Genomic DNA, 27,758 nt, shown 5'->3' on the forward strand with positions numbered 1-27,758 from the left:
TTGAAAAGGATCACTTGGACAGTATGAGAACATTTTTCATGTTGCCCTGAAATGGGACAGCATGAACATGGTGACAGATTACCTTTAAACGGGAATCTCTCCTTGTTTATTTAGAGTATTAATGTGTTGGCCAATTTTTTTTTACTAGTGTTAGATGTACTATTATTGCAAGATTGACAGATAGCCACTGTAGGATGCAATGATACTGGCAGTGCACATTTCATATATTGTGTAGGCCTGTCCAAGCTTTATAGAGAATGAATGTAACTTCATCCACTTTGACTTCAATTATCTGTATTGATGGGGGGTCCCAGTGGTTGGACCTTCACTGTTTTGTGTCACATTAAGTCTTTCCTTTGGGGGCCTACATTTTCTTTCTTCCCTGAAATTCCAGAAAGGCTTCTCACCTAATAATTTGATAACTATGATGTGATTTTTAAGTGTTATGAATTTATACATATTGCTATAGCCTAAACTACAAGGTAAGTCCCGGCATCCCTTATTACAATGTACATTATGGTCAGAGTGAGATGATCTTCATTCAAAAAGTAAGCAGTAAATATAGTTCAGCAGCACAGGTGGAATTCTCTCATCCTGTCATGGTTATTATCTGTATACATATACTTATTATTAAGGTAAGTGAATAAAATCTCAATTTTACTGTAGCAAATGTTCAGCAGGATCAGGGTTAAGTATCTGTAAAGGGGGTGGAGAAGGGAATCCCAGGCTGGAACTTGAGACTTCAGCTGAGAAAGAAGGTTTCAGATGTAATGATGCAGCTCAGCACACAGTGTCTCAGGATGAGAATGTAAATTACACGCTGGGAGGAATGTCCACAGTTATTCCTATAGGAAGGACCTATAGCCATGTATGAGACTGTCACCTGCAGGGTAAGTGTACAGCCTAGATGGACATGTTCTGCGTTTTGTAACCTGGCCATCAGCAGAACCCTGCAGTATCAAGTCTGACTGTACCAGGGCTGCTCTATATGTAAAAGTTGCAGTTGCTTATAGTACTGTCAAGGCGTATAACAATGTACCTGTAAAGGTAAAGCTATGGTGGGTAATCACAGGGTTAAAGCTGCACAGACAGAATCTCAGCATTTTTTCATTCTGATGTGTAGCTGTATTTATCTGTTGTCATAATGCCAACATGGGATATGTGCTGGGTTTATTATGCTGCATACAGCAGTGACCTAGGTAAGGGCATGTGATTGTTAGACAGCGGCAAACCAGCATCCTGCATGCAGGGGTAAAATTGGATTTCAGAATGTTACAAATTGCTGTGAAAATCTGCAAACTGTTGGTTGTCATAGGAAACTCAGACAAGCCCCCATACCTGCATTGGTTTTTGGAGAACAGGCTCCCTGCCTGTATTTCAGAACTCAGTTCTCCATATGGTTGGATCTTCACAACCTTAATATTGCATAGGAAATCAGTTTAGCTGGTAGGTAATTTGCCTGGGATATTCTGAGAATATGTGTTTACCAGAGGTGTGAAATATTTCTGCTTAGTATTAAATGGTGCTACAGCACACTATAGAAAAAGACAGTGATGCAACCACATACCAGGAAAAGACAGAAAGTGAAAGAGGTCACGGCCTTGACCTAAGGCTCCTAGAGTGGAGAGACTATGCTCAGTGGGAGCCTGTCTACTGTCAGACTGTGACCATGTGTTTAGACACAGCTATGTAAATACCGGCAGGTGAATGAGCAGCTAACTATACATAGCAGCCAATGAGAAAGGTGCATCAAGATCACATAAAACCTAAAATGATAAAAACCATTGTCAATATCAATACCAGAACAAAATGGGGAGTTGTAGATACAGGGCGTGATTTGCAAAGATGGTAACTCTTCTCCTACAACAGTGACTTCTAACCTTGCCACCATTGGGGAATCCCTCCAACCCATATACTTACATCTTTAAGGCTTTGTGTGAGGCCAAACTATTTCATTTTTCTTGACCAGTGCTATTTTCTGGTTGAGATTTCTTGTGTGACAGGTCTACCAGTCGCTGTCAACTGTGAAGACATGGTTAGGAAACATTGTCTCAGACAGTCAGACTCTTGCTGCAAGATTTTACACACCGTGTATTAGGAGTAAGTTTAGCCCTTGTTAATGCTATTTCCTTCAAAATGCATGCAGACATTTTATTTTTTTTTTACCTTTTTACCCCTATTGGCACTTAGTTTCATATTTTACTAGAATTTCCAACATGCATTGGTATAACCTCTTATGCCTGCTTTGAATAACAATAATAGCTAACAAGGAAAAAAGAAAAAACTTTCCAAGAATTAGAAACAGATTGAAAGCTTGTAACGTGGAGACACTAAGAGGCTTAATGTCAGGGTGACAGCATCTGTCACACACGAAAAAAAAAAAAGAAAAAAAAGCTGCAACATTTTAACGTTTCACTTGTCTGAAATCACCTCAGACTTCTATTGGTTGAAAGTTTTCACAGAATCCAAAATAGCTAATGTGGGAGGAAAGGAACTTGGCAACGTTTAGTTACTTCAGTATTAAGCAAAAGTTCTCAAACTATTCTTGAGATAAGTTGTTCTCAGTAATGTATGTGATTTTCTTAATACAGGACCTCTTTTTATTACATACAATGTGCACTATATGGCCATTCTGCTGTTTTGGTAGAGGGCAAGTTATGGCCAGTTTTTTTGGGGTTGTTAAATAATTGGTTCACTTTGGATGCACAAATATTTATCATGCATCCTTTACCATCCTTAGTCTAAATCTCATCTTCATGGCTGCTAGATGGATCATTGTTCTGCTATTGTTCTGATTTTTTTTCCTGTAATGCGTAATTTGCATCCCCTTTCTGCCAGTGCCTTCTTCTGACCGTCCACTTCTGGTCTTAGCACTGCTATGACTGAGAAGCTGCAGAGAAAATTATTTGTTTTAGCTTTAGCAGGCTTAGCTTGTTTCTGCTGTTACAGATAAGAACACATGCAGGAAAGAGTATTCAATATAAATGCAGAAAATTCACTGGAAACGATGATTTATATGTGACCACTAACATTCTACTTTCCCTATAAACTCTAACATTGTCCCCTGATCTTAGAAACTTAAGGCCTGTTTACTATAAAATAATTTTGGACCTATAACTATAGGGCCTGGAAAAGAATGATTTGCTTTGGGAAATAAAATCAGCATTATAAGAATAGGCGACCTGACAAATGCTTCTGAACAAGAGCCATAAATTTGTGCATGGACTCCCTGTGGCTCAGTGAACCTCTACTTAGGTTTTACATATTATTTCCCAAAACAGAGCATTGGCGTTAGAGAGCAGCACAATTGATGACTTTCAAGAGAGAAACACAGGTGCAGATAGAAACTTTTCTTCTACAAAATAACAGAATTACACCCTGCATGTCCATTAATATACATAGAGCTCAAAGATTAAAATGTGATTCTGCTATGTAGTTAAGTTTTGTTATTAAAATCTTCTGTATTGACATTCTATAGAAATACATTAGAGAGCAATAGTGAAGCACCTCTCAGTCCATTAGTTCATATATTTGGTGGATGGGAGCTGGCAGATTCCTGACTATCAAGTCATTTCAATTCATTTTAATCATTTAATGATTGTGATTCCAGCTTTAGGCTCAATAGAAAGGGTCAAACACTGAGGAGATCTGTGAGGGCATATGAAGGAACTAAATGATCTCATTTCTTAATACACTTCTCTTCCCATAACTTCTCAATGCTCTTAACCTGGTATTGGGTATTGGGTGTTGTTCATGGTGTCTGCATTTTATCAGAGCAATCTGTTCCAATGACAGACTACTGTAAATGTATATGTAGCACAGAAGCTACAGGTAATGTAATATTGTCCAGCAGGCAACCACTGATGAGCTTTACTATGAGGCCTTGGATCTATAACAATGGTAGAAAATGCATGTATATGATTTCACTTGGACCCCCAGATTGGATGTACACAGGGTAACATAATCTGCAATTCTACAATGTTCTTAATGGCAGAACATTCACACTCACTAGTTTAAAGGGGTACTACACTGGCCAGCATTGGGAACTAAATGTTCCGAACGCTGTGTGCATGATGCGGGAGTCAGCCATGACCCCCGTTATGTCACGGCCATGTCCCCTCAATGCAAGTCTATAGGAGGGGGCGTGACGGCTATCACCCACAGCACACACACAGCGTTCAGAGCATTTAGTCCTGAAACGCTGGCCAGTGTAGTACCCCTTTAAGGAAGACCCATCTCTACCATTAAAAGTCATTGATAAGATTAACACCTTACAGTATATCGGCAGTGTTGTTTCTGTTTATTTTGGAGCCTACAGTACACAAACAAACTTCAAACCATCATAAACAGCAGCCTATCATATATTGGTTTAGACACAGCTAGTGTTAATACAATATCAAAGTCTATGAAAGGAAGGCATATGATAAAACTCTGTAATATCTGAGATTCCTAATATTTTTCAAATCTAACCTCTATCTAACATATTACTTCTAAAGCACACACACACACACACACACACATATATATGTAAATCAAAATATGTTGCAGTATCTTGTAATACCTTTTTTACTGGACTAACGGAATTTTGTAGATACAAGCTTTCAGGATTCCTCCCTTTATCAAGTCCAAAGCTAAGATACTGCAACATTTTTTGATTTGCATTTGCATCACTGGACTAATACGGCTACTCAAATTTACTATATATATATATATATATATATATATATATATATATATATATTTATTTATTTATATAAACAATAAATATTTATATATAAGATCTAGTATATAATGTTATAGTATTCACTGCATATGCTGTTCTACCTATCTACCTATTTTTCACTGGTAGCTTTCTGGTTGTATCAACCTACTAAACTGTATATTAGGAGAGTAATACCTACTACTGCGAGGTCTGGCTTTTGGACTTTCCATATGTTTTCTACTTTTTAATCTGAATCTTTTGCCAAACTATTTTATTCATCAGGGAAGTTTTAGAACAATATACACATTCAGCAATGCTCAACAGAAAATAATGGGAATACATGTATTGTGATGAGTCCAAACTGGTGCTGCTACAATGTAATGACATACCCCCCCCCCCCTTTTTTTTGAGGGGGGGGGGGGGTGATACAGTGTAAGGTCACTTTCTCACTGCAGTATTTCTGTTAGTATTTTGCTTCATTATTTGTTTAGCCAAAACCAGGAATGGAACCTAAACTGAGAAAGGGTACAATGGAAACACTTTGCTCTCTCCTGGGTTTTGGACCAGTCCTGTTTTTGCAGGATGATACAGAATACAGACCAAAAAATGCTGTGTGAACGTAGACTCACATGCATGTTCCTGTACTTTATTGCACGGCTTGGCCTGAGCATCTCGACATAATTTTGTTCTGTTTCTCTTTATGCTACGTAATGACATATCTATGGGTGATAAGATAGTCCAGCAAATGATACATTAATAAGGATTGTACTCTGCAAAACTATCAGGAATGTCGTTACTAAAAGAATATTTTCAAAATGTATTTTATTTTCCAGGCAAGTTTTTATCTTCCTAATGTTTTTTTCCTGAAGAGATGTGAGTTTTGTATGTATGAAATCACAGACTAGCCCAGCCATATATACACAGGAAAATACTGTAGTACACTTCTCTCAGCTGCAGGATCACAAAATAAGGTGATTACAATGTTATACCAAAAATGATTCTTATTAATTGTAATGATAGCAGTAGATGATACGCCTGACATTGTCCGGAGCATAGGACTACCCAGATTTCATTATTATCAGTAGCTGCTCAGCACATTCTGAATTTTATCCCCATGTCATCTTGAGGATTTTTATCTTTCATGCACTTTGTAATGTGCAATTATACAAAGAGCAATGTATCTTATATATTAAGTAGAGTATAGACCCTGCTGTGTCATTTTTTGTCTCTCATATTATATGTTGGAAGATTAATAATTAATGTCTCATTCACAAGGCGAAATTTCCTTGCAGAATCTGGAGGAAAGATTCTGCTCAGAAATTATGCTACATAACATTAACATTGTGGTAAATTGAATTTATGTTGTCCCATTTAGATTTTATGCAAGTGTGGAATCAGCTCTCCCCAATTTCCCAGACACAGAGCACGGAAACAGTGCAGACTGCACTTAGAAGCAAGTATTAGAAAAACGCTGAATCTCCAGCTCGGTCTCAGAGCAACGTAGTATGCTTTATTCACATGTTGCTACACGGATCACAGGTAGCTGGTAGGATGTGAAGCGTTTCGGCCAGGTGCTGGCCTTACTCATACTCACACACGAGTAAAGCCACCACTTGGTCGAAACGCGTCACATCCTGCCACCTACCTGTGATCTGTGTAGCAAAATGTGAATAAAGCATACTACGTTGATCTGAGACCGAGCTGGAGCTTCTGCTTTTTTCTAATATTTAGATTTCATGCTATAGAATTTCCACTACAGAAACTTTGCGTTCCTGATTCTTTAAAAAGAATAAACATGACAATTCCATGGCCACAGAAGTAATTTATTGAGCCTGAGAAATTCTCGACACAAGTATTTAGTGTTTCTTTTAACATACATTGTACTTAAATGGAGACACAATGAGGATAGTCTATGTTGGATGTCCCTTTTGTGGATTTCTCAATAGTGATGAGTGGCAGAGCCCAGATTCGAATTCGCATATGTGAATATTCGCATATTCACGTATTCGAGGAAGAAAACAGTGAGGGGGTGGGCAACTTTACTATTGGTTGCTAGGGATGTTGTTGATAACCTCTGACAAGTGTATTTGCATCATTCTAATTGGACCACAAGTGAAAAGAAGGAATATGCGAATATGTGCATATGTTGAAAAAAGTGAATATTCGTAATTCTGAATATATAGCGAATATATTCACAATATTTGCGAATTCGCAATAAAAATTTGAAATGCGAATATTCGCGCCCAACACTTTTCTGAATACTTAATACTTCTGCCTTAAAATGTAAGTCCAGCGCTGGTCTCCCACCTGTTCTGCAAAGATTGCTGCAGAAAGATGCTGCTCCTGCTAGGCAGTACAGTTGCCGAGGCAATTGCACAATGATCATAACATTATACTAGTTATTCCTTTCTGTCTGACAACTCCTGGAATTGTTTCTCATAGTTGGGTCATGTGATCGCTTGGGAACCCTCTGGTCATCTCAGCTACTAGATCTCCTGTATGATGAAACTTCAAGGACTATTCTCCAGTTACTGATAATGACGATAAGACAGTTTTACTGGAGTTCAGCCTCCCTGACTGTATCAGTATGGTTTCTTAGCTTATTTATGAGAATATAGAGGTGGTACTTGCTCTACCTGCCCATGTAATGCTGTGCTGTGCAAACAAAGTGGGGCAAGGTCTTGGCTGATCAGAAACAGATAGGAGGCTGGACTGCAATGAAGTAGGTGTAATATACATAGAAGTCCAAAATGTAAAAGACAATCAGGTGGAGGGTGCAGAATGAAAAGAAAAAGGTTTTGCTCAACTGCCTCTTTTAGAAAGCTAAAATTTAAGTCACGCCAAAATATATTCCAATTGGCCACAATTTATAGTTAAGCAAATGGACACTGCTGGCCTCTTCCTGTTTGGCACCTGACACATGTTAATGTGCAATTAATCTTCTTAGAGTGGCCCAAAATTCCTAACACAAACCCTGCTGGCAGGGCGCAGGTTAAGAATATTTGTTTAAAAGCTGATCCAAGGAAAATGGTTACATATTCGTGTCTGGGAATGCTGGGGAGGATGGTCACAAGGGGACATCCCATTGGGTCCATATTACATACTGCTCTGACAACCTGTCCATTTTATGTTGGCTCCTGTGGGGACAAAGTGTTGAAAGGTTCCTGGCAGAACATGCAGCCTATGATGGTGCCAACTGTCCCTCATTTTTTTAGGAGACTGCTGGAATATTACTTAATCTTCAGGATTACCGCAACTCCCCTGCTTCCTTCAACATGCATCATAAAAAAGCCAATCCAGTTCATAAATCAGGAAGCCAACATCAATAGTGGAATATCACAGGGTTGCCGGAATATGTGACAGAAGGTATTAATGTGTTACTGGACCTTCAAATAGATCTGTCTGTAGAATACGCAATCGTGGGCGTTTAGATCCTAAGATTCCGCACCCTTATATTTGGTCTCCACTGATAAATACTTATTAACTCTCAAGACAGCAATGTGAGCACACATTAATGCATCTTCCCAACCTCGTGTTTAACAAAAAAAAAAGAACTCCGCACATTCCATCCAAGTCATTGTTTCTTACTAATATACATTGATACAGCCATTCCAGTCCAGTCCGTAAAATCTAGCTCTAAAGAGGGATGTGCCATAAAAAAGCACTGGGTGTATTTAGATCAAAGATCATAATGCTCAGAAATGTTAAAATATGTTATGTTGCCTTCTCTACTATGGTAAATCTAAGTTATGTATTATGTAGTATTATTATTAGTAATATTTAATTGAAGACAGACTTTTATTGAGCTCTTGCCTTTTTCCAGACGCAAAAGTATTAGCCTGCACTAATCTAGAGACATATGCAGGAAACCGCCACCTTACATCACATCTGTAACATGTCCTTCCCATTCCCACACATACGTTTTCTATATAGTCATATTGTCCACAGGCACCATGGTGATTTTATATGCTCTCATACATACTTTGCTGCAGTACTTGCACATTTTGCCTTATCAAAAGTGGATCTTAAATAGGGGAAACATAAAGGAAAAGGAAGGATACCTGCACTGTGAGAACAAGCCACAGTACCAGAAGGTCCCATAGCCCTGCAAATTGGGCATCTAAGATCTAAATCTCTCTAATCATGGCTTTCCTAGTATCATACCAGAGCTGTCACCTGTAATTTACATTGATCTGCTCAGAGAAAACTTTTTAGATCAGAAGCCGCAAATAATGGGTGAAGCAAGACTGTACAGGAATAAATACGTTAAGAATTTGTTAGTAACTTCCTTCTGCTGTGTACATATTCCTCAAATCACATATTTTCTATAGTATGGGTGTAACTTGCTTTCATGCAATTTGTTCATGCACTAGTGTGGAGCAGCCGCTTCAAATATCCAGTACTTATTTTATTTGTTTACTATAATTGATGTCTTAAGGGTAGAGCTGATGTTATTGTCTTTTATTCTCAAGCACTTGTGATGGTCTAATGGGGACTTAATGGCTATTGTAGATACTTATTGTAATTCTATCTGAGATTAAAATGTGTGGGCTATTGGATAACAATATGTATGTACGGTAATCAGAACTGGTCAGGCTCCAAAAAAGTCAGATGATCCATTCTTCAACACCCCAGCACTGCGTAGTAAATTGTAACGCTCTATTAATTGAAAAAATCTAGGACTGATTGACGGTATAATTGTATAATTGATTGTATAATCAAACATGCTTTAAATCTCCTAATAAAATTTTACCGCTGCAAAATGGCAGATAATGCAGCTGTTCTATTCAGAGTACTAAAAATACTCTACATTACATACAATATCTCCCATTAGTGAGTCCTCAATTCCCATTTTGTTAATATTTCATTATTTATTTTCAAGTGACAACACTGAAGTCAGTAACCAAATGATTTGAAGTCCTGTGCCGTAAAGAAATGTACTGGATATATACTCTGCATTCATTACAACCTTTTGGTTCAAATGAAGTTACCGAATTAGTCTAAAATAATTTATATATTTATATACATATGATTTTTTATCTCCATTTTTTAGAGATTAAGCTATATGAAGTACTATTTTTTATACAGTTTTTTTTATAAGTTTCATTATCACACAAAAAACTGATTGTATGAATATTACCACTCTATGACATGATAATTTATAACACTTACAGTTTGGGTTTCCCTTACCACCAGATTCTGGGAGAAACCATATTGAGTTTGGTATAGAGCTCCTTTTGCTTTCTCCCATACCAATCGGTGCCTGAGTATGCATTGAGCCACTTCGCAGCAGTTCCAGTCACACGCTTCTTACGAATATGTTCCTTTTTGTCTGTTCTCTAATAGCATCTCGCTGGCAGCATTTTTGTTTTTTTCACTCAAACTGTGTATTCAATGTTTGAGCGTTTTTAGATTTGAGAATCTATCAGCATTAAGTCATGTTTTTATGTTTTCTGTTATTATCGCACAGGAAATTTATATATTATGTTCTGTTTTTATGTTGTATAGTATATTTTGGAAACCCACTAAAAAATGTATTCGCTGGCTTTTTTTTTGTATAAATCTGACATGTGTAACATTTGACCAATCCGAGGACCTGACTAAGAGGGGGTCCCACCCATCGAACCCCGTAGTCCACAAGCGCTGAGAATAAAGAATTTATTTATTTTATTAGCTGTCCGCATCGGTTTATATACCATCATCGGGTGAGCGCCAGGAGGATCACTCTTTCCTGCACTCCGCAGCTACACTTGAGAACACTGAAGAAATGACACTCTGCTACAATGTAAAGTAGTCAGTGCATAGCCTGCATAGCAATGTGTAATGTTGCTGTCCACCCCTAAGAGGAAATGTCCAAAGTGGGCCCAAAGTGTCAATATTTTGTGTGGCCAAAATTATATTACAAAACAGCCTTAAACATTATAGGTATGGAGTTCACCAGAGCTTTACAGGTTGCCACTGGAGTCCCCTTCCACTCCTCCATGACGACATCATGGAGGTGGTTGATGTGAGAGACCTTGTGCTCCCCCACCTTCTGTTTGAGGATGCCCCACAGATGCTCAATAGGGTTTAGGTCTTCTTTAGCAAGGCAGCAGTTGTCTTGGAGGTGTGTTTTGGGCCCATTCTTCAAGTGAAGGGGATTATGCTCTGCTGCAGTATATCACTTTACATGTTGGTATTCATGTTTCCTTCAACAAACTCTAGCTTTCCAGTGCCAGCAGCACTTATGCAGCTCCAGACCATTAGAATCCCACCACCATGCTTGACTGTAGGTAAGACACACTTGTCTTTGTACTCCTCATCTGATTGCCCCCACATACTCTTGACACCATCTGAACTAATAAGTATATCTTGGTCTCATTGGACTACAGGAGGACATGGTTCCAGTAATCCATGTCCTTAGTATGCTTGTCTTCAGTATACCGTTTCTTGTGTATGATCTTTAGAAGAGGTTTCCTTCTAAGATTACATCCATGCAGACCAATTTCCTGCAGTGTGCAATGTATAGTCTGAACACTGGCTTCTTAAACCATTGTAGCAATGCTGGCAGTACTCATATGTCTATTTTCCAAAGATAACCTCTGCATATGCACTCAACTTCTTTGATGTGGCCTGTTCTGAGTTGAACCTGCCCTATAAAACTGCTGTATGGCCTTGCCCACCATGCTACAGCTCTGTTTTAGGGTGTTAGCTATTTTCTCATATCCTATGCCATCTTTATGTAGAGCAACAATTCTTTTTTCAGATCCTCATGGAATTCTTTGTCATGAGCTGCCATATTAAACATTCAGGGACCAGTATTTGAGAATGTGAGAGGGACAACACCAAATTTAAGACACCTGAGACCATTCACTCCTGAGACCTTGCAACACTAATGAGTCACATGAAAATGGCTAATTGGGCACAATTTGGACATTTTTACTTAGAGGTGTACAAACTTTTTAGCAGAGATTTAGACAATAATAGCTCCATGTTTAGATATTTTGAGGGGACATCAACATTATACAATCTTATGTAGGCTGTGTACAACTTTGTAGCACAGCATGATTTCTTCAGTGTTGTCACATGATAGAATATAATAAAATATTTACAAAAATGTGAAGCATGGACTCACTTATATGAGATGCTGTAGATGGCAATGTAACTAACACTAGCTATTTTGCATGGATGATGCTAGGTAATTGAGTGGCTGGCTATTTCAGCTATTTGTTTCAAGTTGCTTATAATGCACCATCTATTAGGGATGAGCGAATTGAATCTGGTGAATCCGATCGTGAGAATCGCTTCATTAAACTCCATTTAGTGTGGTCCAGATTCCAGGGGCCGGGCATCTAAAATGGCAGACCCACATGTGAGGACATGGGGTAAGGAATCCTGGGAAGGCAGGAACAAAGGTTGGCGGGATGACTCTGAATCACATGCAGTATGCAGCCTATCAGCAGCCAACCACCCCTGTGTCACAGTCCTATATAATTGGCAGCCATCTTGCGGCCAGTCACATCATCAGCGTTCTATTATAGAGAGAGAGGGACAGAGAGCAGTGTGTGTTGTACAGAAAAGCATTTTTACAGCAGCGATTCACCTCCCAGTCACATCAGCATTCTATTGCAGAGAGGGACAGAGAGAAGTGTGTTGCACAGAAAATCTTTTCTACAGCAGTGATTCACCTCAAACCCAAATCCAGCCTAAAAGCACTGATAGGGAAGGGAGTGAGATTGAGAGAAAATTTTGGTTGTAGTACAGGGCTACTGTGTGCTGCAGCACTGGTGTGTACAACAACTGAAAAGCTAATAGTAGCCAGACAGTTAAGGTGAGCAGAGCACTAAAAGCGTATTGTCCTCTATTAAGTGTAACCTGTGCGCACATCTAAGTGGTGTACCATTTTGTTCCTGTTAAAGTCTTAAGGGCCTAGATACTTTGAAAGGCCAGCCAAAAGCACACACCTGCTGGTGTTGTAGACAAATACTGTTTTAAGCCTACTGGAGCACATTGCCCTCCCTTCATCAGTGCATACCGCATATGTACATCTAAGTGGTGTACCATTTTGTTCCTGTTAAAGTCTTAAGGGTCTAGATACTGTGAAAGGCCAGCCAAAAGTACAGACCTGCTGGTGTTTTAGACAAATACTGTTTTAAACGTAGTGGAGTGCATTGTACTCCCCTCATATACGCACTAATTATGTCAGGCACTTAAGTGCCAGGATGTGCACAGAAGAGTGGCAGAGGCCTAAATTCGTCAGGCAGAGGTCACAGTAGAAGAGGGGCGAGTGGCAGCAGGAGTCACTACAAGAGGCCTGAGCTCCCGGTATCAGCTAGCGGTCGTGTCTCGACCAGCAACCCATCTGCCATCATTGATTGGTTAACATGGTCATCCACTTCATCATAAATGACATCTGACACCCCCAGTCAACAGTCCCTTAGACACAACCCCCAATTAAAAGAAGAGAGAAAACAAGGAGAGGACAGCGCCTAGTGTGATTCCGTGGGTGTCTTTGCCCACTTTTACCCCCATGTGGTGTGCACTCACCTGGGGGACTCTTGGAACAGGCATATCACCCCTCCGTGTGGGGTCAGACGATAGATCTCGGGCTGCAGCCTGCAGGAACTTGGCCGAACGCCTGTTGTGGTGGTCGGCAAGAAAATCGGTAACTTTAGGAAAAAGAAGATGTTCTGCAGTGGCGCTTCCCTTGTGAGAACAGTATTCAGATAGAGTCCGATATGATAAAAAGTATTCACATTTATTGTGCATACGTCTTTAGGGGGAAAAAAAAAACAGACAAGCAAGACGCGTTTCGGGGTTAGGTTACCCCTTTTTCAATTGCAGGTTAAAAGGCTGTCTCTATAGCCTTTTAACCTGCAATTGAAAAAGGGGTAACATAACCTCGAAACGGGTCTTGCTTGTCTGTTTTTTCCCCCTAAAGATGTATGCACAATAAATGTGAATACTTTTTATCATATCAGATTTTATCTGAATACTGATCTCACAAGGGAAGCGCCACCGCAGAACATCTTCTTTTTCCTAAAGCTAACAACCCCCAATTGGCATGGCCTGGGAGCAGTCCCTGTCCTCCCATTGCCTCTGTCCTATGCTGTTCCCACCCCACAGAAGTTTCATATGCTGTGGGTTCAGCTCCACTATTTAGTGAGGACCATCTAGAGGACAGTCAGCAGCTATTGCCCAGCCAAGAAGTGGAGGAGACATCCGCCGCTTCCTCCGCTAGGCGGGCAAGCAGTGATGAGGAGAGTGGCGTGGGAGGTGGTGTTGTGATCGTTCAGGCTCCTGAAGCAGACACTTTTGAGGAATCTGAGGAGGATTTCAGTGATGTGCAGACACAACTCGATGATGATGAAGCCCATCACACTTGGGAGCCGGATGCAGAAAGGGCTTCATCATCATCGGGAGAAGAGGGTTGCAGGTTGCCCGTGAGGCAGCAGCTGAGCCAGCAAGGTGGTAGCATGGTTGGCGGCAGCCTACCTTCTTGGGAGGTAGTGGAACAGGGGCTCCAGGAGTCGGCAGCAGTAGCAGTCAATCAGTGCAGACTGTTGGTGGGAAAATCAGCTACTCGGCGGTGTGGCAGTTTTTCATCAAGCATCCCAGAGGATGTTAACCTGGCCACATGCAAGATGTATCGGCAGAAGGTGAAGCATGGCCAAGGTCCCAATGTTTGCACCACGGCTCTGAGTGAACATATGCAGCATCACCATAAAGTGGCCTGGGAGAACCGTGGCTCTGATGTGGTGGACAAGCTTGCTGCTCACTGTTTCAGTCAGCCAAGGCTCCACCACCTCAGCCGAAGAGAGCTGTGTGTCATACCCATCTTTTTTCGCTCCAGATGCTCCAGCCTCTCCTACTTCGAGTCAGTCATTCCACCAGCAAACCATCGGCAAAGCCATGTCCAAGAGACAACAGTATGCGCCCCGTCATCCCACGGTGCAGAAGCTGAATGTGCTCCTGTCCAAGTTGCTGGTGCTGCAGTCCCTCCTTTTTCAAGTGGTGGACTCTGCATCTATCAAAGAACTGATGGCTTGTGCCGAGCCGAGGTGGAGAGTCCCAAGCCGTAATTTCTTTGCGAAGAAGGCAGTACCAGCACTGCACAATTTTGTGGAACAGAAGGTGGGCCAGTCCTTGAGCCTGTCGGTGTGTACCAAAGTGCACGGCAGCGCCGACGTGTGGAGCTGTAACTACGGTCAGTAACATTACATGTCCTTTATGGCCCACTGGGTAAATATGGTTCCTGCACAGCCACAACAGCAACTTGGACAGGTCACGCCGCTTCCGCCTCTATGTTCTCAGGCCGTTGGTCCTGGGATGGTGTGCGACTCTGCCTCCTCATCCTCCACTGTGTCCTCAGCCTCCAATGAAGGGACAAGTCTCAGTGCCCCTCTAGCATAAAATGTGTGCAGGACATGGCAGTGTCACACTGTTCTTCACATGTTTGCCTTAGCGAACTGAGTCACACAGGGGAGGAACTGCTAAAAGTCAGTCATCAAAAAATCGAATCATGGCTTACTCCACGAAAACTGGAAATGGGAACCATGGTGACCGACATGTGAAGAACCTCTTGTCTGTGCTGCGACAAGGAAGCCTGAGACATGCGTCCTGCATGGCACACGTGTTCAATCTGGTTGTCAAGCGGTTCCTGAAGGGTTCCCCCCATCTGAGATACATCCTAACAATGGGAAGGAAACTTTGCATGCACTTTAGCCACTTGAACACCACAAACCTGCCAAACTTGATTTGAGGCAGCAACTAGCAGAGTTTGCCTTGGAAAAGCTGTCCTCCGGCCAGTAGTGTTCCATCAGAGAGGGTGTTTAGTGCAGTGGGGGCCATACTAACTCCAAGGAGAACTCGTCTGTCCATGAAAAATGTGGAGAGATTGACCTTTGTAAAGATGAATCAGGCATGGATCAGCCAGGATTTCCAGCCACCAATGCCTGATGCATCAGAGTAGATTGACCATGGTCCCACACCATCACTTCACAAATATGGATAGTGCAAAACATAATTAAGGTGCTGCTCCCCAGTTACAGACATTCCTCGCCATCAGACCACAAGTAAGTATTGAGGATATGCATTAGTTAAAACATAACTTTTTTAGGATAATATATATGTACCCGATTTTTTTTAAATCAAACAAAAGGAAAGGATTACAAAAACACCATGTGCCACCTACACCACCAAGTATTGATGTGATGCAAAGATCTCTAAAAGGTGGAAGCGAACAACACATGGTCCATTGTATCCGGTGGGGGTAAAAACTTCCCCTCTAAGGCCCTATTCTTGCATTATTAATTCTCTTCTTGTCAAGTGGTACTTGCCCTAAAAAGGGCGGCCCTACATAGGAACCTCTCGCTGTTTCCACCTACAAATACTGCCATTTCACAGGGTTTTTAGGTGGAAATAGGGAGAGTTTCCTGTGTGGGCCTGCCCTTTTAAGTAAGCCTTGCCAAGAAGGGAATTAATAGGGCAAGAGTGGGGCCTTACAGGAACAATTGTTACACCCACCTGCCAGAATGGACAATACATTGTTCCCTTCCACCTTTTTGAGGAAAGTGTTACTTGTCTTAAAAAGGGCGGCCCAACACAGGAACCTCTCCCTATTTCCACCTAAAAACCCTGGGAAATGGCAGTGTTTCCAGGTGGAAATAGGGAGCCCACACCATACCGGCCGGCCCCCAGCTGATTCCTGTAGCTGGGGCCGGCGCTAATAGCCGACATGCGGCGATTGCCGCGGCCGGCTATTAGCCCTTTAGATCGCCAATGTCAAAGCTGACAGCGGCGTCTAAAGGTGCATTTATCCTGTCCCTGATGGCCCAGTGGGGTTAATGCCCCCCCCCACAGCGATTCACTGCTGAGGTAGCTAGAGAGCTTCACTCACGTCCTGCTGCTGCTGCAGCAGCTCTGACAATGATAAAGCCTGGCAGGACCAGGCTTTAGCAATTGAGCGCAGAGCACACAGATCAATGTTGTTTTATGGAACCACATTGATCTGTATGAGGAATCAAATGATTAACCCCTTAAGGACTCAGCCCATTTTGGCCTTAAGGACTCAGACAATTTAATTTTTACGTTTTCATTTTTTCCTCCTCGCCTTCTAAAAATCATAACTCTTTTATATTTTCATCCACAGACTAGTATGAGGGCTTGTTTTTTGCGCGACCAGTTGTCCTTTGTAATGACATCACTCATTATATCATAAAATGTATGGCGCAACCAAAAAACACTATTTTTGTGGGGAAATTAAAACGAAAAACGCAATTTTGCTAATTTTGGAAGGTTTTGTTTTCACGCCGTACAATTTCTGGTAAAAATGACATGTGTTCTTTATTCTGAGGGTCAATACGATTAAAATGATACCCATTATTATATACTTTTATATTATTGTTGCGCTTAAAAAAAATCACAAACTTTTTAACCAAATTAGTACGTTTATAATCCCTTTATTTTGATGACCTATAACTTTTTTATTTTTCCGTATAAGCGGCGGTATGGGGGCTCATTTTTTGCGCCATGATCTGTACTTTTTTTTGATACCACATTTGTATATAAAAAACTTTTAATACATTTTTTATAATTTTTTTTTTAATAAAATGTATTAAAAAAGTAGGAATTTTGGACTTTTTTAATTTTTTTTCGTTCACGCCGTTCACCGTACGGGATCATTAACATTTTATTTTAATAGTTCGGACATTTACGCACGCGGCGATACCAAATATGTCTATAAAAAATGTTTTTTACGCTTTTTGGGGGTAAAATAGGAAAAAACGGACGTTTTACTTTTTTATTGGGGGAGGGGATTTTTCACTTTTTTTTTACTTTTACTTTTACATTTTTTTACATTTTTTTTTACACTTGAATAGTCCCCATAGGGGACTATTCATAGCAATACCATGATTGCTAATACTGATCTGTTCTATGTATAGGACATAGAACAGATCAGTATTATCGGTCATCTTCTGCTCTGGTCTGCTCGATCACAGACCAGAGCAGGAGACGCCGGGAGCCGCACGGAGGAAGGTGAGGGGACCTCCGTGCGGCGTTATGAATGATCGGATCCCCGCAGCAGCGCTGCGGGCGATCCGATCGTTCATTTTAATCGCGAACTCCCGCAGATGCCGGGATCTGTATTGATCCCGGCACCTGAGGGGTTAATGGCGGACGCCCGCGAGATCGCGGGCGTCGGCCATTGCCGGCGGGTCCCTGGCTGCGATCAGCAGCCGGGATCAGCCGCGCATGACACGGGCATCGCTCCGATGCCCGCGGTTATGCTTAGGACGTAAATGTACGTCCTGGTGCGTTAAGTACCACCTCACCAGGACGTACATTTATGTCCTGCGTCCTTAAGGGGTTAAAGGGGTACTCCGGTGAAAAACTTTTTTTTTTTTTTTTTTTTTTTTTTTTAAATCCACTGCTGCCAGAAAGTTAAACAGATTTGTAAATTACTTCTATTGAAAAATCTTAATCCTTCCTGTACTTATTAGCTGCTGAATGCTACTTTGGAAATTCTTTTCCGTTTGAAACACAGAGCTGTCTGCTGACATCATAAGCACAGTGCTCTCTGCTGACATCTCTGTCCATTTTAGGAACTGTCCAACGTAAAAGGAAATCCCCATAGCAAACATATGCTGTTCTAAACAGTTCCTAAAAGGGACAGAGATGTCAGCAGAGAGCACTGTGCTCGTGATGTCAGCAGACAGCTCTGTGTTTCAAAAAGAAAATAATTTCCACTGTAGTATTCAGCAGCTAATAAGTACAGGAAGGATTAAGATTTTTTAATAGAAGTAATTTACAAATCTGTTTAACATTCTGGCACCAGTTGATTTAAAAAAAAAAGTTTTTCTCCGGAGTACCTCTTTAAGCGGACTAAAAGTGTAAAAAAAAAAAGTTTAAAAATACACACACTCTTCCTTATTAAAAGCTAAAATCACCCCCTTTTCCTAAATTCCACATAAAAATATATAAACATAATAAAAATAAACATATGTGGTATTGCCACGTGCGTAAATGTCCGAACTATAAAAATATATCATTAATTAGATTGCTTGGTTAATGTGTACATGCAAAAAAAATTCCAAAGTCTGAAAAAGCACATTTTTGGTCACTTTTTATACCATAAAAAAATTAATAAAAAGCGATCAAAAAGTCTGATCAGAACAAAAATCATACATTAAAACTTCAGATCACAGTGCAAAATATAAGCCCTCATATAGCCCCGCATGCTGAAAAAGAAAAAAGTTATAGGAGTCAGAATAGGACAATTTTAAATACCGTATATCCCGGCGTATAAGATGACTTTTTAACCCTGAATTTTCTTCTGAAAAGTCGGGGGTCGTCTTATACACCGGGTATTGGGGTCCGGCATAGGAATACTTATGATTATCTGCCCGGGCCGGCTCCTGTGTGTGGCTGCAGGCGGGGGCCGGCCAGAGCATGAACAAACTAATAACTGTATACTTAAAAACCAGGGTGCCTCCAGCTGTTGTGAAACTACAACTCCCAGCATGCCTGGACCGTCACAACAACTGGAGGCACCCTGGTTTTTAGTATACATGAATTCGTTTTTACATGCTCTGGCCGCACACAGGAGCCGGCCCGGGCAGATAATCATAAGTATTCCTATGCCGGACATCCCTGTGTCGCGAAAAATCTTTTCGGGACATAATGATGTCCGCGGGTCACTAACCATTCACCGGCCGCCGCGCGTCCTCCTCCGATCCTCCTGCAGTCTTCCTCCAGTCCTTCTGCGCTTCTCCACCCCTCTATGGTTGTACGCACGGGACCTCAGTGACGTCCCGTGCGTACAACCATAGAGGCGCAGGAGGACCGCAGGAGGACGAGCGCCGGCCGGGGCCTGGTGAGTGACCGGCGGCGCGTCATCTATAGTGTTCCAATCAACGCTCCTCCGGTCCCGTAACACTGTGTGGGGCAGTACACAGACATACACTCTATATGGCTGGAAGTTGTATGTCTGTGGGGGGAGCTGCCTACTAATGTGGGGGGAGCTGCCTACTAATGTGGGGGGAGCTGCCTATTAATGTGGGGGGAGCTGCCTACTATTGTGGGGGGGGGGAGCTGCCGACTATTGTGGGGGGAGCTGCCTACTATTATGGGGGGAGCTGCCTACTATTGTGGGGGGGGGGGGGCTGCCGACCTAATGTGAGGGAGCTGCCTACTATTGTGGGGGAACTGTCAACCTAATGTGGGGGAACTGCCGACCTAATGTGGGGGAACTGCCGACCTAATGTGGGGGAGCTGCCTAGTATTGTGGGGGAACTGCCAACTTAATATGGGGGAACTGCCGACCTAATGTGGGGGAATTGCCAACCTAATGTGTGGGAGCTGCTGACCTAATGTGGGGGAGCTGCTGACCTAATGTGTGGGAGCTGCTGACCTAATGTGGGGGAACTGCCTACTATTGTGGGGGAACATGCTGCCTACTTAATGTGGGGGAACTATACTGCCTACTTAATATGGGGGGAACTACAAGGTACTGTACATCGCGGTAGGAGAGGTAGTCTTATACGGCAAGTATATCCCAAGCTCTATATTTTAACTGTAAAAGTTGGGAGTCGTCCAGTCGTCTTATACACCGGCATATACGGTATATTCATTTTCGTGCATGTAGTTATGATTTTTTTTCCAAAAGTACAACAAAATCAAAGCTATATAAGTAGGGTATAATTTTAATCTTATGGACCTACAGAATAAAGATAATGTGTCATTTTTACTGAAAAATGAACTATGTATAAAAAACGGAAGCCCCCAAAAGCTACAAAATGGCGTTTTTTCTTCAATTTTGTCACACAATGGTTTTTTTCCCGTTTGGCCGTACATTTTGGGGTAAAATGACTGATGTAATTACAAAGAAGAATTGGTGATGCAAATAATATGCCATATGGATTTTTACGTGCAAAATTGAAAGGATTATAATTTTTAAATGATAAGGAGGAAAAAACTATAGTGCAAAAACAGAAAAGCGCTTGGTCCTTAAGGGGTTATATGTTAAAAAATAACTAATATTTTCAATTGTTAGGCCCTATGGTCTCGTCAGGCTGTTGCCACCTCCAGGCCGACCAATGGTACACGGAAAGTTAAAGGAGATAATAATATCAGAACATTCTATCCTGGAGGGAAAAATCAGATACCATAGAAATGGCTAATATTGATATTTTCTATAGGGCCCATTTCTTGTATGTGTGCCCCTGATGTGCATGTTAGTTTTGTTACTAGTGACTGTAAGAATATGGGTATATCTGTTGGGTCTGTTATGAATTGTCCACCAAATTACCTTTTTTTTAAATAATCTATATACAGTGATTTTTGCCTTTGAATATATATATTTTTTAGACCAGTATGTGCAATATATATATATATATATATATATATATATATATATATATATCTAAAAAAAATGTGTATATATATATATATATATATAAATATATATATATATATATATATATATGACTGATTATTGGTACTTGCACTTAATGATGAGCTTTCACACAAGTGGACTTGTGCATGGACTTGCCGGCAGTACCTCCTGGCCTAGTAAAAGGCCACAAGAAGAGATCTACAGCATTCAGGTGCATTAAGAAAAGTTTTTTTTGTTTCATCTGTAGGACTGTAGGAACACTTGAAATGTAGAACAAACACAGATGCGTCAGTTTTTGTTCCATGTTTGATGTGTTCTTACAAATGAATCAACAAAGAAATTCTTGTTTTCACCGCACCTTAATGCTAGACATCTCTTCTTGTGGACTTTATACAGATCTTTATGGTTTTAATTTACATATAGCCATTTCTTCTATGATTTATGGTATTTTTAGGGTCTGCCCTTGGTGCTTCATCCAGGTGACTACATTGTAATGATATAAAGATATATTTTTTATGATTAGCAGTGTATGGTCTTCAGTTTTTGTGATAAGGTGGTTGTTCACATTGTCAGGATTCGGGTACTGTGAGGATACTGGTGGTGGATCCTCTGTGTCAGTGGGGTGATGACGTGGGCCGTACCAGGGGAACGGAGTCTAAGGGGTTACTGGTATGGTATTCACCAGAGCCCGCCGCAAAGCGGGATGGACTTGCTGCGGCAGGTAACCCCCAGGTCGTTCCACCCGATAGCGACTCAACCCCGACTGACTGCTGAGATAGGCGCGGTACAAGGGATTAGGCAAGAGCAAGGTCGGACGTAGCAGAAGGTCAGGGCAGGCAGCAAGGATCGTAGTCAGGGGCAACGGCAAGAGGTCTGGAACACTGGCTTGGTACATACAAGGAACGCTTTCACTGGCACAATGGCAACAAGATCCAGCGATGCAGGGAAGGGGAAGTGAGGTATTATAGGCATGGACACAGGTGAATTCACTAATTTGGGCCAGGCGCCAATCAGCGGCGCACTGGCCCTTTAAATTGCAGAGAGCCGGCACGCGCGCGCCCTAGGGAGCGGGGCCGCACGTGCCGGGACTGAACAGACAGGAAACGGGTCCAGTAAGCAGGCTGGGATGTGAACCGCGAGCGGGCGCGTCCCGCATCGCGGATCGCATCCCTGCTAGGGACACTATCGCAGCGCTCCCGGTCAGCGGGTCTGACCGGGGCGCTGCGAGCAGGTAAACGCTGTAATTGGTAGTAATTGTCAAACCCCAAGAAGCGTTGGATAGCTCGGAGTCCGGAGGGGCGTGGCAAATCTAAAACGGCTGACAGTTTGTCTGGGTCCATTTGAAGTCCCTGGCCAGAGACTAAATAACCTAGAAAGGGAAGAGATTGGCATTCAAAGAGACATTTTTCTATCTTGGCAAATAATTGATTGTCACGGAGTCTCTGGAGCACTAGACGGACATGACGGCGGTGTTCTTCGAGGTTAGAAGAAAAAATCTAAATGTCGTCCAGGTAAACCACAACACAGGTATATAACAGATCTCGAAAAATTTCATTCACAAAGTCCTGGAAGACAGCAGGGGCATTGCAGAGCCCAAAGGGCATAACCAGATATTCAAAATGTCCGTCTCTGGTATTACATGCGGTCTTCCACTCATCCCCTTTCCTGATGCGGATGAGATTATATGCAGCTCTTAAATCCAATTTGGTGAAGATGTTAGCGCCACGTAGGCGGTCAAAGAGTTCCGAGATAAGAGGCAGGGGATAGCATTTTTTTATAGTGATCTTATTAAGACCGGGGTAATCGATGCACGGCCGTAAGGAACCGTCTTTTTTGGAGACAAAGAAGAACCCCGTCCGGCAGGGGATGAAGACTTGCGGATGAATCCCCTCTTTACATGGCTTCCGACATGGCTTGTGTCTCAGGAGCTGACAGAGGATAGATCCTGCCCCGGGGTGGAGTAGTACCAGGAAGGAGATCAATAGGGCAGTCATAAGGCCTGTGAGGAGGCAAAGTCTCTGCTTGTTTTTTGCAAAAAACATCGGCATAGTCCAAATAGGCCTTGGGGAGACCTGGTATAGGAGGAGCCACAGGGGTTTGACTGGCGGGACTGGGAGCAGACATGAGGCATTTTTTGTGGCAAGAAGCACCACAGTTCTTGATCTCCCCGGTGGTCCAGTCAAGGGTAGGAGAATGGCGTTGGAGCCAAGGCAGTCCGAGAAGAATTTCAGAAGTGCAGTTAGAGAGGACCAGAAATTCAATTTTTTCGTGATGAGGTCCAATGCACATTAACAGGGTTTCTGTGCGGTAACGCATAGTACAGTCCAATATTTCTCCATTAACTGAAGCGATGTAGAGAGGTCTGGCGAGACTGGTCACTGGGATATTGAACCTGTTAACGAAAGAGGCCAAAATAAAATTTCCTGCAGAGCCTGAATCCAAGAAGGCCACAGCTGAGAAGGAGGAGTTAGTAGAAGAAGAAATCCGCACAGGCACAGTAAGACGTGGAGAAGCAGAGTTCACCCCTAGAGCTGTCTCACCTTTGTGCGGAATCGGAGTGCGTCTTTGCTGACGTGGAGGACGGATAGGACAATCCTTCAGGAAGTGTTCGGTACTGGCACAGTACAGGCATAGGTTCTCATTGCGGCGGCGTGTCCTCTCTTCTAGGGTCAGGCGAGACCGGTCTACTTGCATAGCCTCCACGGCAGAAGGCACAGGAACAGATTGCAGCGGACCAGAGAAGAGAGGAGCCGGGGAGAGAAATCGCCTAGTGCAAACAAAGTCCATATCCTGACGGAGCTCCTGGCGTCTTTCGAAAAAACGCATGTCAATGCGGGTGGCCAAATGGATAAGTTCATGCAGGTTGGCAGGAATTTCTCGTGCGGCCAGCACATCCTTGATGTTACTGGATAGGCCTGTTTTAAAGGTCGCGCAGAGGGCCTCGTTGTTCCAAGATAATTCAGAGGCGAGGGTACGAAATTGGATGGCGTATTCGCCTACAGAAGAATTACCCTGAACCAGGTTCAGCAAGGCAGTTTCGGCAGAAGAAGCTAGGGCTGGTTCCTCGAAGACACTACGAAGCTCAGTGAAGAAGGACTGTACAGTGGCAGTGACAGGATCATTGCGGTCCCAGAGCGGTGTGGCCCATGACAGGGCCTTCCCAGACAGGAGACTAACCACGAAAGCCACCTTCGACCGTTCAGTGGGAAATTGGTCCGACATCATCTCCAAATGCAGGGAACATTGCGAGAGAAAACCATGGCATAGTTTAGAGTCCCCATCAAATTTGTCCAGCAAAGATAAGCGGAGGCTGGAAGCGGCCACTCGCTGCGGAGGAGGTGCAGGAGCTGGCGGAGGAGATGGTTGCTGTAGCTGTGGTCAAAGCTGTTGTAGCAAAACAGTCAGTTGAGACAGCTGATGGCCTTGTTGCGCTATCTGTTGCGACTGCTGGGCGACCGCCGTGGTAAGGTCAGCGACAACTGGCAGCGGGACCTCAGCGGGATCCATGGCCGGATCTACTGTCAGGATCCGGGTACTGTGAGGATACTGGTGGTGGATCCTCTGTGTCAGTGGGGTGATGACGTGGGCCGTACCAGGGGAACGGAGTCTAAGGGGTTACTGGTATTCACCAGAGCCCGCCGCAAAGCGGGATGGACTTGCTGCGGCAGGTAACCCCAAGGTCGTTCCACCCAATAGCGACTCAACCCCGACTGACTGCCGAGATAGGCGCGGTACAAGGGATTAGGCAAGAGCAAGGTCGGATGTAGCAGAAGGTCAGGGCAGGCAGCAAGGATCGTAGTCAGGGGCAACGGCAGGAGGTCTGGAACACTGGCTTGGGACATACAAGGAACGCTTTCACTGGCACAATGGCAACAAGATCCGGCGATGCTGGGAAGGGGAAGTGAGGTATTATAGGCATGGACACAGGTGAATTCACTAATTTGGGCCAGGCGCCAATCAGCGGCGCACTGGCCCTTTAAATCGGAGAGAGCCGGCGCGGGCGCGCCCTAGGGAGCGGGGCCGCGCGCCAGGACTGAACAGACAGGGAACGGGTCCGGTAAGCAGGCTGGGATGCGAACCGCGAGCGGGCGCGTCCCTCATCGCGGATCGCATCCCTGCTAGGGACAATATCGCAGCGCACCCGGTCAGCGGGTCTGACCAGGGCGCTGCGAGCAGGTAAACGCTGCGAGCGCTCCGGGGAGGAGCGGGGACCCGGAGCGCTTGGCGTAACAAACATATTGAAACACTGATCCAGATTTATCAACCATCAGAACCAATCACACCTCAGCTTTCATATCTTAATGAGCTCTGGTAAAGTGAAAGCTGAGTTGTGATTTGTTCTTATGGGAAAATCTCCTCAGTTTGATATATCTGGGCCACTATGTTGATAAGATTCAATACAAAATATTCCATATAATTCCTTACAAAATATTAGATCAGTACACAGATGGTTTAAACATTGCAGTGAAACTAAGCCTTCCTCAAGGTGCAAGTGACCCCCCCCCCACCCCCACACTTTATACTTTCCCTTAGAGTTCTTGTAAGCCCTGGAAGGCATACTGCTCTGTAGGTATGTTTGTCAGTAAGAGACAATGAAGCAGGATTTCATACCACTGGGATCCATTAACCACCATAAATTCTCCTTCTAAATGGTCAAGATAAATGGCTCTTTATTAGTTACAATGAATCAACTCAATTTAAGAGCTTGGTGACACAGTGACAGACAAAAGTCATCAGTTGTACCTTCTCCTAGATACAATTTATAAAGCATATCATTTTACAGGACACAGAATGAGGAGCACTGTTCTCTCTCGGACCAGGAAAGAGCAGCTTTTTGTTGAGCTGGGGATGGGAAGATACTGGCAATAAATGGAGATTGTACAGTAAACCATGTTTAACCTGTGTAGGGTTTAGTCTTTACAGAAATGTTCTGATGTGAGTGGAAATATATATTGTTTCGTCTTGTAGAGGAGGTCATTAACAACTGCAATGTCTGGTTGCATATGTAATTAGGCTTTATGTCCTACAGTATGGTCAAGGAATGAATGCCATTGGCCTGTGTTCTGGGTCATCACCAAGAACAGGGATACTGAATGGATGGATTTGATCCAACACAGACAGCAACATGTGTGGAGTATAAATGGGAAATTAGTTACTTGTCTCTTCTTTTTAGCTGGTGGCAGGGGACTGTGACATTGGGATAGTGAACAGCAGCAGGGCACAAAACAGATAGGGCAGAAGATCAATTGGCATACATAATTTGGAACCTTATCATCATTATTGCAAAAGAATCTGTGATATATATATATATATATATATATATATATATATATATATGCAGTCATGGCCGTGAATGTTGGCACCCCTGAAATTTTTCAAGAAAATCAAGTTTTTCTCACAGAAAAGGATTGCAGTAGCACATGTTTTGCTATACACATGTTTATTTCCTGAGTATGTATTCAAACTAAACCAAAAAAGGGAGGGAAAAAAAGCGAATTGGACACCAAACTCAAAAAATGGGCTGGACAAAATTATTGGCAACCTTTCAAAATTGTGGGAAAATAAGATTGTTTCAAGCATGTGATGCTCCTTTAAACTCACCTGGGGCAAGTAATGGGTGTGGGCAACATGAAAATCACACCTGAAAGCAGATAAAAAGGAGAGAAGTTAACTTAGCTTTACATTGTGTGTCTGTGCGTGCCTAACTAAGCATGGACAACAGAAAGAGGAGAAGAGAACTGTCTGAGGACGTGAGAACCAAAATTGTGGAAAAATATCAACAATCTCAAGGTTACAAGTCCATCTCCAGAGATCTACATTTGCCTTTGTCCACAGTGAGCAACATTATCAAGAAGTTTGCAACCCATGTCACTGTAGCTAATCTCCCTGGGTGTCAATTGATGAAAGGTGTCAACGCAGGATAGTCCAGATGGTGGATAAGCAGCCCCAAACAAGTTCCAAATATATTCAAGCTGTCCTGCAGGCTCAGGGATCATCAGTGTCAGCGCAAACTATTCGTCAACATTTAAATGAAATGAAACGCTATGGCAGGAGACCCAGGAGGACCCCACTGCTGACACAGAGACATAAGAAAAGCAAAACTACATTTTGCAAAAAAGAACTTGAGTAAGCCAAAATCCGTCTGGGAAAACGTCTTGTGGACAGATGAAACCAAGATGGAGCTTTTTGGTAATGCATGTCATTCCACTGTTTACGAAAATGGAGTGAGGCCTACAAAGAAAAGAGCACAGTACCTACAGTGAAATATGGTGGAGGTTCAAAGATGTTTTGTCGGCTGTTTTTCTGCCTCTGGCACTGGGTGCCTTGAATTTGTGCAATCAAAGAAATGATAACATAGCACTCCACTTGCGGTGAAAATAAGGGTAAATTTACCCTTATTTTCACCGCAAGTGGAGTGCTATGTTATCATTTCTTTGATTACTACATGGGTTGGGACCCTAACTGTGCACCCACGCCTTGACAGAGAGTGCCGTATCTTCTATCAATATTGAATTTGTGCAAGGCATCATGAAATCTGAGGATTACCAATGGATTTTGGGTCGCACTGTGCAGCCCAGTGTTAGAAAGTTGGGTTTGCGTCTGAGATCTTGCGTCTTCCAGCAGGACAATGACACCAAACATATGTCGAAAAGCACCCAGAAATGGATGGCAACAAAGCGC

At 42.7% G+C, this 27,758-nt stretch overlaps 1 protein-coding gene across 6 annotated transcripts in view; it reads left to right on the forward strand.

Annotated features, from left to right (window-relative positions):
- The first annotated feature begins 762 nt into the window (after positions 1-762).
- The window catches only part of ZNF469 (zinc finger protein 469), a 607,005-nt gene continuing 580,009 nt past the window's right edge, over positions 763-27,758 (forward strand). For all 6 annotated transcript variants that reach the window (XM_056525555.1, XM_056525556.1, XM_056525563.1 and 3 more), the window contains exon 1: positions 763-890. The gene's annotated coding sequence lies outside the window, so the exon portion shown is untranslated. The remainder of the gene's footprint in view (positions 891-27,758) is intronic.

Source organism: Hyla sarda, chromosome 6 (assembly GCF_029499605.1).
Source record: "Hyla sarda isolate aHylSar1 chromosome 6, aHylSar1.hap1, whole genome shotgun sequence".
Taxonomy (NCBI): Eukaryota; Metazoa; Chordata; class Amphibia; order Anura; family Hylidae; genus Hyla; species Hyla sarda.